This window comes from Camponotus floridanus, unplaced genomic scaffold (genome assembly GCF_003227725.1).
Source record: "Camponotus floridanus strain SB8 unplaced genomic scaffold, Cflo_v7.5 scaffold163, whole genome shotgun sequence".
Classification (NCBI taxonomy): Eukaryota; Metazoa; Arthropoda; class Insecta; order Hymenoptera; family Formicidae; genus Camponotus; species Camponotus floridanus.
In genome coordinates this window covers 86,956-102,454 of record NW_020229285.1, presented here as the reverse complement: position 1 = coordinate 102,454, position 15,499 = coordinate 86,956, and the positions used below count along the sequence as shown (strand labels likewise).

At 30.5% G+C, this 15,499-nt stretch overlaps 1 protein-coding gene across 1 annotated transcript in view; it reads right to left on the bottom strand.

The window, feature by feature from the left end:
- Positions 1-1,944: 1,944 nt before the first annotated feature.
- Positions 1,945-15,499, bottom strand: part of LOC105256767 — a 31,006-nt gene continuing 17,451 nt past the window's right edge. The window contains exon 16 of the mRNA XM_020029254.2: positions 1,945-1,976. The gene's annotated coding sequence lies outside the window, so the exon portion shown is untranslated. The remainder of the gene's footprint in view (positions 1,977-15,499) is intronic.

Genomic DNA, 15,499 nt, shown 5'->3' with positions numbered 1-15,499 from the left:
TATCTCAGTAGCGAATCTTAAAAGTATTGAAGATTAACAATTTTCAAAAGTATTAAAAGTTAAACGTATAATAATAGAATGTTTGTTAAAATTATTTTTCTTTTTTAAAATTTGTGGCATATTAAAATTTTCTTTTACTTGAGGTTATTTAAGTAACAAAAATTTTTAATTTTATTAAAATATTTATATCTTTTAATATATATCTAAAAATTGTTTTAAAAATTTTTCAAAATTAAATATAATTTCTATAATAAATTAATATCTTATAAATTTAATTTAAATTTAAATAATTTATAAATTTAATTTTGTATTCTATAATAAATTCATATTTTATAAATTTAATCCAATAATTTATAAATTTATATAAAATCATATGTATAAATCAATAGAAAATTTATCTCGAAGAATATCTTTCATTGATAATTAAATTATAAATTAATCTTAAGCTGACAAATCCGATAATATTTATATCAGCTCTGTTACAAAGCAATTGTAAACTTTAAAAAGCGAAATGAAAGAGCTATAATAATAAAAGATATAAATTTAAAGAAACAAACAGAAGAGATTTAAAAAATCTTTAATAAACTTCCGATAGATTTATAATTCGAAATATATTACATAGATAGTTATATTATTTTTTTCAATTTGTAATCAGTCACTTTTATTAATCCTTCCATTAATCATTTTATTTAGATATTTTATTAAGATGTTTTTATTTAAAATTATTTAAATAATTTTAAATTTTATAAAAATATTAATATCCTTTATATATATCAATAATATATCTAAAAATATTTCAAAATTAAATAGAATAATTTCTTTAATTAATATCTTGTAAATTTAAAATGTGAGATAAATTATGTAATATATTTCTTTGATAATTTGTAAACTTATATAAAACTATATACATATGTAAGTCAATAAAAAATTTATTTTCTTTTCTCAAAGAACATTTCTCGTTAGTATTCTCGTTAGTATTCTCTCATTAGTAACTAAATTATAAGTTAATCATGAATTGACAAATCCGAAAATACTTATCAACTATTACGGTTGTTGGCATGGACAGAAATTTTGTTCGATTAAACTTTAAAGACGAAAAGAGGCTACGTAAAAGATACAAATTTAAATAAACGAATATAGAAGAGTTTTAAAAAGTCCTTAAAACTTTTGCTAAATCTATATAATTCGAGATATACATAATTATGTATTTTTTTAGCTAAAAAATTAAAAAAAATTTTCAAGCAAATGATATTCTACCCTTCTAGATTTCTAAAAAAAACATAGTATTATATCATTATAATATCTTCGCGAAAACTAGGTTACCACAATATTTGTTAACGTCACAATGGAGTATAATCGCGGCTATAATTGCGCGTTTAACTCGGCGAGCTTTCCACCGTTCCATATCAAAACAGCGAGAACTCGTCCGTTCTCGGCGGCCGCTATGAATTATCCGTCCCGTCGTCCTGTTTTCGGACGTAACCGCGTCGTTTCATTACGCGTAATAGAGAAATCTTGCGCGCGAACTCTCTGCCGCGAGAGAGAGTTCGCCGGATCCGGCAAAAAGCAACTCGAAAGGGATTCTGCCTCTAACGTAACAGCCAACGTGGGACATACATATACAGACACGCCGAAAGCTCGGTCTCGCTTTTTGCCATGCCAGCCAATTTGTCGGGGCCGATTCCGACAAGTCCAGGCAAGAAAACGTTTGACAAACGTCCGGATATTCCCGCGGTAGGACCAGCTTGGGTTTCGCCCCGAACCTGGCCAAGTCGTGATCCTCCTCGAAAGAGACGAATGGATCTTGGACCAAGTTCGACATCGTCGTCGTTAACGATGGCCGCATTAATTTTGATTAGCCGTCCTTATCAATTGACAAGCAGCCCGCATCGAGCAGCGTATTCAGCGAGTTATCCTGTATAATATGTGTCCCGTGTACATATCCACCAGGATGTAACGTGGAAAATTCAGGCGTCCTACAGTTTGATAGAAAGATCGCTCGTTGTAATGAATCAAACGTGCTTTTTATGTATATTATCGTTAACAATTTTATGAAATATACATGACGACGTGTATATGCATTTTTAATAAAGAATTAACCCAGATTTTTGCTCAGATGCGACGTATTTTTCAGCGACATGATTAACGACTCCGCGACTTTTAGTCATCATTTGACAGTTGATTGTTGAAGAGAAATAATCATGAAAATTATATAAACGCACACATATAATTACTTTCCTACAAATCAATTATATTCCAATTTCACACACTTGTTAAAGCGTGGTAAAAAAAAAAAAATAGAAAAGTATACTAGTGTATTGTTTTCTCACGTTACGTCAATTACAGCTTACCCGGCGGCTACGCAAAGTCGGTGAGAAGAAAAAAGGAAGGCGTAAGATAATTTTGAGCGACGGCGTTAACGAGATTTTAATATGTAGGTAACGCGAGGAAGGAAAGTCAGAAAATACTGTTGCCCTTTTCAGGGAGTCTATCGTTCGCGCAAAAGGGTTGAACGATCGTAAGGGGACGGAAACGGAGGCGCCCTTCTCTTCTCCTTCTCGCTCCCCTTCACCTCCCCCCCGAGAGAAGAAATCGTCCTCTTCACACTGGCACGTTGAAAAGTTTGCGTTTCATCCATTTTACAGGACCTCGGCGAGCTTTCGTTCGTCTCCCTATAAATCAATTCGTATCACCTCCGACCTCCATCCTCATCACCGTCATCCTCGTCTCGTCGAGTCTTTTTTTCTCCTCTTTTTGTAAATTGCCATCTGGAAATTTTCACAAGCCGTCTGTCGCAAAGCAGCTTGTGTGTTTGTTGAATTTTTTTTCTACGTACTTTCTTTAATATTCATATAGATCTTTTTTTATTCAATATGAACCTTTTCGCGTGTTAAAAAATGCATAGTTCGATGCTATTCTTCATATAACTGTCAGAAATTTAAAAAAACTCGATCTGAGTTTTATTCCGTAGAATGTTTTTTGGGATACTCTAATTTCACTAAAAAAAAATTAAAAAATAACATTTAGACGTTTCGATTTTGCGAAACTTTTTCAATTCTTAAAGAAAAATATTAAATATTAGGTTTCTAAATTCTAATTAGATTTAATATCCCAAAAATGTTCCCTTTTATTAAAAAAATTGAAATTATTCGATTTATTAATTTTCAAGATTTTCTATTTTTAAAAATACAATGTTTTAAGAAAGACGCGTTTAAAGTTTCGCAAGTTCACACACAATTCAAGACATGCACTCTACCCTATTCAAAGTCTTATAACACCATCATTTTGCGATTTTTTTCAATAAAATTCAAACGACATATTCTTCAGATATTATACTTTTATAAAGAAAATAATAGCTTTTTTACACCATCTATCTTAATAATTTTAATCAATTGGATTACGCGTTTCTATTACTCAACACCTCAATTTCTCCCGTTCGTTGCATAAAGAAAATTCTTCAGATTCGCAGCAACACTGTTGAATAAAATTCGCGCAGCGCGCTTTTTGCCTCTGAAATATGTTCTGCCTCGAATTCTGCGAAAAATAATATTTATCTTGCGGCCAAAATAACATATGCTGACTGGTATTACAATCTCGATATAATATGCAATCGATCTACTTGCAATTCTCTATCAATTTCAAATTTCTGAATTTGAATTTTGCGCATCGCACTCAAGATTAATTGCGACGCACACGTTGAAAAATCATGAAAATATTGAAAGATATTAAGGCATCCGGAAAAAGCATTAACAATAAGATTTCGACCAAGTTTCTCGCGCGCGAGAAATTCGCGTTCCTCGCAGCGAAAAGCTTCTTTTCGTAAATACCGTCGTCGATTTAGCGCGTAACCTCCTCTTAACAGTTTCGGGCGTCTTGACAAGCACCGGCAGTAAGGAAAATTTCATTCTGAATCCAGCCACGTACAACAAAATAGTTCTACGATTGGGCGGACTTGCGAAATAGCTTGGAAACGATGAGTTCCATATACTCGGCCGGCACGTGTATTCCGTACGCGTATGCTCCTTTCTTTTTTTTTCTCTCTTTTTTTTACCATACACACGGAGAATGGAAGCTAATCCATTCGTTTCGCAGCAGCGCAGTGTGTGTCGTTTATCGCAGAATTTCGAATTGAATGTAACGTTAAAATTGCTCGCGTAAAAATAAGGTAAGCTTGAATATATTTTCTGCAAAGACGCGAAAGATGGTCGCGTACACAATATTCGCCTTTGTTGTAATTATTTCGAGTGGAATGGAAATCTCTCACGTGTGCATTATATCGCGCACGTGTCATATCCATTATCGGGGAATGAGAGATTTCTTTGTGTTTAATGAAACACGTATGGTATTTCGACGAACGTACATCTCGAAAAGGAATTTTTTCATTAATATCCGAAATGTGATTCGCTCATGTACAAGCGAATAATATTACGCTTTCGCCAATTTTGATGACCCACATATATTAGTTTAATTACATTCAATTTGCATATAGAATTTGCACATCGCATCTCGGTAACTTCGTCGTTATCGACTCAATCGAGTTTCAATTATCAAATTGATCATTTACCATAATTAATTAACTAACCATACCACTTATATAAAGTACTAAATTTTTATCTATTTAACGTGAATGAACAATTCATATATTTAACATTCAATTATTTTATCACACAGTATCCTATCTTCATAACTCATCAAATTCAAATAAAATCTTTTTCAAATCATAATTTTCCGATATATCAAATTTTTATAAACTGATTATTTAGATTATTTAGATTATTTAGATTATCAAGAGAAATTAAATATTTATAATATTCAAAATATCAAGTCATATATATATAAAAAATAATCGTATTAAAAAATAATTGCGTACAAAATTAAGTATAATAGCTTAGTTATTCTATTGTAATATTTTCCTGATATAATTTTTATTAGCTGGAATTCGTACATTTAACATTTAATTGCTTTACTATAACATCCTATGTCATAATATTAAAGTATAATGCAAATAAAGCTCCGCTTTTTCAAATCATAACTTTCCGATATCATCAATTTTTACAAACTGATTATTTATCAAGATTAAATATCTCTCCATTGAAAATATGAAATCATAAAATGTTGAAATTAAAAAATAACTGTTCAGAAAATTATGTTAGAGTGTGTTATTCTCTTTGTAATATTTTTCTAATAATTTTTATTAGTCGGAATTCGTATATTTATATTTATTTATTCTACTATAACATCTTATGTCATAAAATCAAATGTGTAATGTAAATGAAATATTACATTTTCAAATCATAATTTCAAATAACATTCCGTTATATCAGTTTCTTACATCTTGAGTATTTATCAAGCTTAAATATCTCTATATAATATTAAAATATGAAGCTATAAAATAATCGTGATATTAAAAAGTAATTGTCCAGAAAATTATGTTATAGCGTTATTCTCTTTGTAATATTTTCCTGATGACTTTATTAGCTAGAAAATCAAATCTCTAAGTGTTTAAATTACAATAAAGCTGTTGAAAATGAAAATCTTTTCACGAATTAAGCTTCAAAGTTAATGAAGCAATAATGAATATTGGAGAATTGTGTCGCTTTATTCTAAGTACACTTTACCCCAACAGAATTTTAAATTGCGACTACGATATCGAAATATTTATGATACAAATAAGGGTGACGATAAAGACAAAGACTTTCGATTTTCTTCTTAACGTACAGTATCGGTCAAAAGTACCGCATCATCTTAAAGATACAAAAATGCGCGCAAGTAAATAAAGTTTTTTATTCTTTTAACTGTTTTTCTCATGTTCATGAAATATGTAAAAGTATATTATCTGTTATTCCATTTCTAAAATTAATTAAGCAATATAAAATTATTATAATAATTGTTTTGATACTGTTTGAAATACGTTATATTACCAATATTTCTTAATATAATTTATATGTTAACACTACGTGACATAAATATATTATCCATTTCTCCACTCTATCATTTTTCTCAATAATTGTAAGAATATTTGCAAACTGAAATGCTGAAATCAAGTATCGGTAACAACTTAAAAAAAACTGTTATCAAATGTACCGTATGATAGACTATTTTAAACAATCAAAAATTAAATTTAATATTCCTGTTATTTATTATATAGTTTATAATTTTTACGATATTAAAGCATAAAAAACAATAACAAAATATAATCTGACATAATATTTATACATGTCTTTTCGATCATTATAATAATAACTTATATTTCTATAAGCGATGCGATACTCTTGAGCGGTAGTGTACACATTTTATTAAAAAGTTCAAGTCACCTCGCGCCCAAGTCCGCGTGCATATTCTCGCTCCCAAGTTTCATTTCTTTTCTTCGAGGAGCTTTAAAGTGTCGGAGCCGCACGCGTATAGATACAGCAATAGTTTACGAGTCCGAATATCGATCCTCGAGAGTCGAAGGGAGTCCTCTCTCGCGCCCACCATCGCTCCGGGTTTGCGCTTACTCGCTCTTGGCTTCGACGCAGCCGCCTAAATGCACTCGATCGGCTCCTAAAATAGAAATTGCATCCCCATCGCGAAAGGGCCGTAAGAGGAAAATTCTCGCCGCGAGGGTGGAAGGGAAGGGTGGCAGGGAGCAGACAATCGCGGTAAGTAGCGCACGGGTTGACACGCTCCGGGAATGTCTTCGCGCCAACGCTGGAACACACTGGAGCTTTCCGAAGATGTGCTCTAAGGTTGCCGGGGGATCGGGGGGGGAGGGAAGGGGGAGGGAAGAAGAGAGACGAGGGAAAGAGGAGGAAGGAGGATGGCTGATGCGAATTGAATCATGGGGGCGTTTTAGCGTCTACGTGGCCCGCATTCGAAATTTCGGCGCCCCCGAACCCACATCCAATATACCCCCCTTCTGCCCTCCCCCCCCCCCGTCTCGAAGCGCACGTACACATCGGCACGTATGTGTAGACACACATAGGCACGAGGACGGAGCTTCAAGGTTCGGAGAAAAAAAATGGATACGTATTTTCGATTTGCAATTCCGCGGCTTCTGATCCCGCGGCGCGTACGTGATATATCAAAGCGGAAATATCCGTCCAAAGGTTTCACCCGGGAAAGCATTAAAAATACAGATTGACCGTTAAAGCAACGTATCGTGAAAATAATTTGTGCGCTCTCAAATGTAAATTGAAGTTTTGTTTAATCGAGCAAATTGTTAATTTGTGCAGCTAAAGGTGTCACATTTAATTCGTTAAAAAATTGATATAAATAATTAAATTAAAAAATTATAAATAATTAAATTAAAAAATTATAATTTTCTATAATTAAATTATAAATTAATTAATAACAATCCAATATGCTGATCAGAGTGTAGTTCAAGAGCATTTTATCCAGCACTCTTTCGATCTAACGAAAATAAAGATAAGTACAAATTAACATTTGTACAGCTAAAGGTGTCATATATTTAATTCGTTAAAAGATTAATACAAATAATTAAATTATAAATTAATTAATAACAATTCTCAATATCCTGATCAGAGTGTAGTTCAACAGCATTTTATTCAGCACCCTTTCCATCTAACAAGAATAAAGATAAGAGCCTAGACTTTACATACATTCGAATTCCAATCGTGTCTGCCAAAAAAGATCGCGTTCGAACGACGAAAGGGGAGAAGCATGCTTATCGCTCCGTAGTTTATGTCGTCCACCATACGCGTATCTGACCACCTCCGGCCAGTGTGTATACGTTCCTTTCCTATTCACGAGAAGGAGAAAAGGAAATCCGATAAGAAGGAAAGGAAGGGTGGTTTCGCCCCCGCGAAATCGAGACGGAGGAACGAGGGGAAAGACGAGGGAAAGGAAACGCAAGAGGAAAAAGACGAAGAAGGTTCCTCGGGACTGCATCGATTTTTAAACTTGCTCGACCGTAGGCGGGAGGGGATGGACCGAGGGCGGGAGGGAGGAAGGGAGAGTGTATAGTAGCGACCCTTTCAGAATTTGTCCGATTGAAAATTTATCCGATGTGCACGGTGTATCAAGCAGTCGCTATTTCTATCGAGGCGTGCGCACGCCTTCGTCGCTTTATTCCTCTCTTTTTCTCCTCATCTGTGTTCCTTTATTTTTTTTTTTTAAGGGCGAGTCTTTTTTTTTCGCGAACCCCGCGGGAGATTCTTTTTTTCCCAGCGCCGGGACCTTCGACCCTTTCGTGCCTTCGATATAATTCGCGGCTCGTCAATAATTCCAGCGATCGCGCGGGCAAAAGAGAAAGGGGAAAGTGGGAGGGAGTTTTTTATCCACGACGTTATTATAAGTTATTTCGCATCGTGAAGAATTTCAGATGAACGAAGCTTCGCCGTTCGAAGTTTTGGAATTTTTTAATAGGGATCTGCTAGCCTTTTCTTCAGTGAAAATCTTCTCCCAACATCTGGTATGCGGAAACTATATATAAAACTCTGATAGAAATTGCATTATATATAATAATGATTGAAAGAGATTAATTATTAATTAAAAATAATTCGACAAAATATTTAAAAGAGACAGAAAGATAGAGAACCTAAAGAATTATCGATGATATCTCCTAGCCTTTTCTTCGATGGAAATCTTCATCTAATATGCAAAAATATGGTATACAGCTTTGATTAATAATAATTAAGAATTAATAATATAATTAATATAATTAATAATATAATCAATAAATATAATAAATAAATATATATATATATATAATATAAAAATATAATTATACATATGATAGAAAATTAATATATAAATATAAAAATTATTAATGCAAATAATTTGATAAACTAATTAGAAGAATCGGTAAATCGATATTTTTAGAGAAAGCACATTTTCTAAAGATAGTTAAATCAACCGTATGTCGATTCCACTTATTTATTTGATTTGAGACAGTGCAACGTGCAAGCCGCGATAAAGTGTATCGTGAAAATCGCATCGCGAGTGTTATTCGCGCACACGGACGCAACGTGGCAATAATCCCGTGGAAACACTATTGTGGTAACGCGCGGAATCGACTGGGCCGCTTCTGATGTGATTGATATGGTCGGACAACCGTGGCGTATCGTTGCGCGATTACGATCGAAACTAGTGGCAGTCGCGAACGTCTCTCGAGTCTCCTCTTGATCCTGTCCCCCATAAATTTGCATTTGAACGTTTAAGCGCGAATAATAATCGCACGTACACTATCTCCGTGATTATGCATCGACCTATTTAAATATTTGTTCGGCGATTTTTCAGGGAAAAATTATGAATCGCGAAACGAGAGGGAGATGAGCAGCTCTTGATTCGAATCTGATAAATTCGCGAGACGCTCGTCGCTCTCACTTGACGATTCGCACCGCTTCGGCGTAACACAACATTGCGTTAACATCGTATTTGTGCAATGTCTATGGTGTAACACGCATTACGGTGATTGCTCAATTCGGGAAAACGTGTACCGTATTTCCCCTTATAGCACGATTTTTTTTTATTCACGTGTGTGGATCAATCGTTGCGCAACCGCTTGGATTCCACATTGAATCACGGACAATTATATTATACGCGACATTGTTACATTATATTATATTACTATGATAACTATTATTTAACATGAAGTTAAACTAGGACGTAATTAAATGCTTTAATAAATATATTTAAACTTTTTTAATATTACCTAGCCTGAAAATTAATGCTCAGATTAAAACTCTAATTGGCTTTAATTTGAATATATATATATATATATATATATATATATATATATATATAGATAAATTCTCTGATTATTCTGATCGAGGAAATAATTGATTCGAAATATTTAAACGCAGTTCAACGGACAGTTAATCGAGTTTAATACAAAGTATCTAGTATATATATTTTTTGTCATATATTTTTATTTCATTGATCATAGCCTCTTGTGATTCTCCACTCATACACTTTCTATGTTTTAATTATTGGCTGTGCGCGTTCGTTTACAGTGAAACGAAAATAAAATAAAATAAAACGCAGGAGAAAACGCGAGCGCGGAATCGGAAAAAATATCAACGGACGAGCAATCGGCGTTGATAATGAAGCGGCTGAAAATTCAATTAACGAAAACACGCCAATTGTTGAATCTCTTCCTTTTTTTTTTCAATTCCGACCACTTTCGACTAAACGGACAAGCTAATTCCTTTTCGCGAAATATATGTTGCGAAATATATATCAGGTTTATCGAAATGCAAATTTTCGCGATATGACCGAAACGAAATTATATTATAATTAGAGGTAAAAAAGGTAAATATTAATTGCGAAATTATGCTCCGGCTCGCGAATTCTCCTCGGTAACGATGGGATGAGAGAAATTAATTTACGCTTTCAGGATTTTGTGCCTGCCCGCGTAAACGCGCCCGTTACAATATGTAACGCGTTTGCACGTTTACGCGTCTGTTTCTAAAAGTATACATGCACACGTAATAACCATACGGACGTGCGTGTATCATCGTACTCTATTTTCAGCCGAGTTTCATGCCTCTGAAATACGTATTATTAATAATAAATAAAGGAATGCGTATTATCGCATGTTATTGTCAACCCCTTTTATCTCAAACAGCCTAATCTCGCGTAATTAATTAATGCTGCTTTCACCATTTATATTTGGAAATATTCATGAATTACGTATATTTAAAAATATGTCAAACATTTAAAGAACTGAACGTATAATTCAGGCAAATATTTCCCAAATTTTGCAGCAGAAATTTTATTAAATATTTTTCTTTTTATTTTTGAAAGAGAACAAAATCTAATGAATATTTATATCATTAAAATTGAGAAACCTATTTTGTTTTGTTTATTGTAGACATTATTTAAATCATTACAAAACTTAACATTATTATACCAATCATTTTTTTAAATTTTATTCATTCAATATAAAATAATAAATTATTTATTGAAGAAATTTTAAATTTTAATACTAATACTAATACTGTTATTTTTATTTTTGTGTATAATTGTAAGAAACATTAAATTGAATATTATTATTATTCCATTCTTGTAATCCATTTTATGATTTTATTTTACTCTAAACACTATTAGATTGTAAATTTTATTTTACTTTAAATAATATTAGATTTTGTTTTAGATTTTTAAAAAGTTCATTTACATTATATAAAAGTTACAAATCTAAAACTAGAATCCAAATCCAAAAGACATGAATTAAAAAATAAATAAATAATAATGTTAAATAATTTTCAAACTTTTCGTCCAAATACAAAGCTGAATATAAAGATATCACCTTTAATTAAAAATGTGTTAGACATACTATAACAATCCCTTTTTCTTAACACGATTCTTCCGACTGAACTACTACAAGGCTGTTTCTGCTCACGGATCTCGCACAGAGAAAACTTCAGATATAATATTCAAAATCCTAGGGCATTCTGCGAATGGCACGGCTCCTCTTAATTCAATTTAATTTGACTTATTAAATTCACCATCTGGCGGCATACACGCGCATCTCGGATTATTACTATTAATAATTTTCCGAGTTCGTTTGAACGTGGTATATCGACCATTGATGCGAGAACAAGCGATGAATTAAACATTATTTTCCCAGATTTATTTATCTTACAAAGTTATATGAATTCGATTTTTGTCATTTATTCCATAAACTACAGCTGTTATAAGTTTTAATAAGTACAAGATAAATTTTAATTTTATTGTATAGAGTTTACATATTAAGATTTATTAAGATTTTATATATTAAGTCAGTAAATTCAGATAGCTTGATCGCGTAATATATAATTGAAAATGTGCAGATATTTAAAATATTTGAGACAAGTTGAATGAATATCTCGATATCAATAAGAAATCAAAGAAATTAAAATAATTAAATATTGAAAACATGAAAATTGATAATATTTAAAATCAAGTGTAAGATTTTCCCAAATTTTGACTTTTGACGTTGTATCGAGTTCGACTCGATTCAACAAATTACCTGAGAATTATTTATACCTGCATATTTAATTAGACAGAACGCGATGCAAATATATTATCCTTAAATGTATTTGCACATAATCACTATATTTCCATATAAAATCGTATTGATTATTTTCGTTATATTTGTTTATTTTTTAATAAAAGGAAATATCTCTAATGCTGGAAGAACATGTTTTTCACAAAAAAAATTTCGATTTCATGAAGATGATAATTGTCACTGATTTGTTACCGAAATCATTACTATCGGTAACTATTCGCAAGATTCGTTCCCTTTAACGTGGTCCCTAGGTTCGACAGATCGCTTAACTTTTCTTTGCAGATCGGTCCCGCAGGACTTGACTTAGAAACAAGGTATGTTCACTCAGGTCACTCTCCAATTTTAAGATCGTTCTTCTCTCTATTAAACATTAACCGACCTGTCATTTGGCGAAGGGATTTTAATCTGATAAAATCTTTGGATCAATTATCTTTAATTGAACGCGATTATTTTAATTATTTTAAGACTTATAAGATTGTTATAGAAATTATCCGAACCAAATATTGCTGTTATTGATTTATTATTTATTCATTTGCTTATCATTTTCAGGCCGTCTTTTTGTTCATTGATTTATATTAAAGTTTCGTCTATCTTTTTATGAAATATTTCCTTAGAAAGTGTAGTAAAATGCACAATGGATCAAATATTCTGTCTTAATTAAGAAATATATAATATATAATAAATTAGTAACTTTTAATTTATGATTCAAGGAACAAAATATTCTTTTTACAATGTGTGAAATGTTACGTGGCACATGGTAACAGATATATATTGTTACATAATGTTTGTTTTTCAACATGTAAATAATTAAAGCGATCGTCCTGTCAAATACGACTATACGACTATATGTTGATAAGTTTATAATTAGTGACATTTTAAAAATTATACATATATAATTATTTAATTTTAAATTAATTTTAATTATAAATTTGAATGATTGATTAATCTTACTTCTTAAAAAGGATAAATAAATGTAATATTATATATTTAAAATTATAAAATCAAATCTTGTTTTCATTAGTTTTAAGTTTTAGATTTTTTAAGTTTCTATTTTGTCCAAGAAAATTTGCAGGATTTTAAGAAAGCAAGAAAAAATAATGGATTATCTTTCTTATTGCAATAATTGAATTTCTTTATATCAATTTATTTTCAAATTAAATAAACAATTCTTGTTTTATTAACGATATATAATTTTAATCCTTCCGGAGTATGAAAATTTCGCGCAAAATGATATATCAAATTAATTTACATAAATAGTTTCTTGATCAAACTGGAATAAATTATATTCTTTAAACGTTAGATTTTATATAATAATGGTCCATTCGAAATTAATTTGAAATGCAAGACAGAAAATATTCAGCCTGAATTTATATAAAATATTAATTTATTATAAAATATATTAACATAATTCAAGATGATAATTTAATTGTCACAGGATATTTGTGGCCATTATTTTTCTCGGTATATTATAATTAAGACATGCTGTCATATTGTTGTCAAATTCCTTTTCGAAACACGATCGCGAGTATTGGAAAATATAATTCTCTATGATTATTACTTATTAATTAACGATTAATCAACTTCCGATAAATGACACGTATTTATAATAGATCTTTATCAGAGCGCGTATTTCTCGCGATTTATTCATTTATTATTTTAAGTAGAAATTGAAGCGATAGAAATATAAATTTATTTCATTGCAATTCTTACAGGTAATAATTATATCCAATAATACTTAATTATTTAGCTATAAAATTTGCGTATATGCACATATATATGCTTCTCTGATTGTGTATTTATGAACCATATGTATCTGCATTTCTATAAGATGTATAAATTGTATCTATATGCAATTTCGTAAAAATAATATATATAACATAATAATTATAAATTTAAATTTATTTAATTCAGATTTCAAATTTATTTATTTCAATAAATTTATTTCAGAAATGTAAAATGCAACGCATGTGAAATAAAGTTTCGAAGTTGTTTTTATGGAATAAATTTACTTTGTTATTTAATAAATTTGGAAATATTGAGCAATCACATATATATAGAATATATGTGAATATATATGAATAATATTGGATAATTTTGTTGCATTTGAGAACTGATGGCCTGCGATCCCGTTTTTCCCCTCGCATATCTTGATGCAATGCTGTTATATATATATATATATATATATATATATATATATATATATATATATGTATATTAGTTTCTAGGTCGTTAGTGGGCTTTTCGCTTATACAACTATATAAATGTTCTTCGGTGACGCAAAATGGCTTAGAGTATTGGAAATTCCCGTAAAATCCCATGTCAAAATAACGCAAGAGTGACGCGTTCGTATAGACGTATAAATTGCATGTTTAACGTATCTGACAAACAATGACGTCGAATCAAATTTGATCGAGAAAAAATTTGAGCAAAAAAATTTATCATTTTTGCAATAAATTTAGAGTGATACTCGTAAATCATTATTTATTACAATTTGATATTAAACAATATTTTTCAACTAATTTCTAAATCTGTATCATCTATATACATATGTTCTATGTAATTTTTTACGTTCTTCCTCAAAAATTTATTTTTACACGTGAATACTGTTACTCGCAAGAGATATTAAAAGATAAAAATTGAAGTCTAATATATTTTTATCATGCGAAAAAATGTATCATATTTACAACAAATTTAAGAATAAAGGATTCTTTCTCTCTCTTTTTTTTCTACCAAATCTACACTTTTCAAAATCCCCATAAGTATGTTAAATAAATTTAAATGTCAATACTTCAAGATCATAGCAAATCAATAAAGTAAGAAGGAAAATTCTTTAGAGATTTACTTATTTTTGTTTTGGAAAAAGAATCACAAAAAAACAAACAAAAAAGTTTTCACCAAAAAATGTAAAACAATTAAAATTATCAATAATAAATTATCAATTTATCGAAAAATATGAATATTGCTAATTATGAGATAAAGGTTTTAAAGCATTAAAATATTAAAAAAAAGAGTAAAATAAAATTTTCCTAAAGTGAAATTAGAGGACCGTAAATAAATGTACGGAATTATATATATTATTGTATCCTATTTATTTTCTTAATAAATGATTATTGTTCAAAATGTATAAATATATATACACACACACACACATTTTGAACAATAGCTTCATTAAGAAAATAATAAAAGATAAAAGTATAATTAATAAAGCAATAAATAAATGAAAAAATAAAAACTTTTTTATTTCTTTTTGAAATTTTTTCTAAAATAGAGCAAATTTCAAAACCCTAACTCCACTCTTTTTCTTACAATTATTGATTCCTTACACGCTCCTAAAGTTTTGACATTTAAATGCGGGATATCCTGTATTTTCTATGAAATCTTTTACATTATTTCTTGTTGCAAACTTTAGCTGCGAATGTAAATATCTAGCATGACATGCGAGAAGATAAAAAATTAAAGTCTAATATTATTATCGTCCTGAATGTATCCTTGATGATATTAAAATAG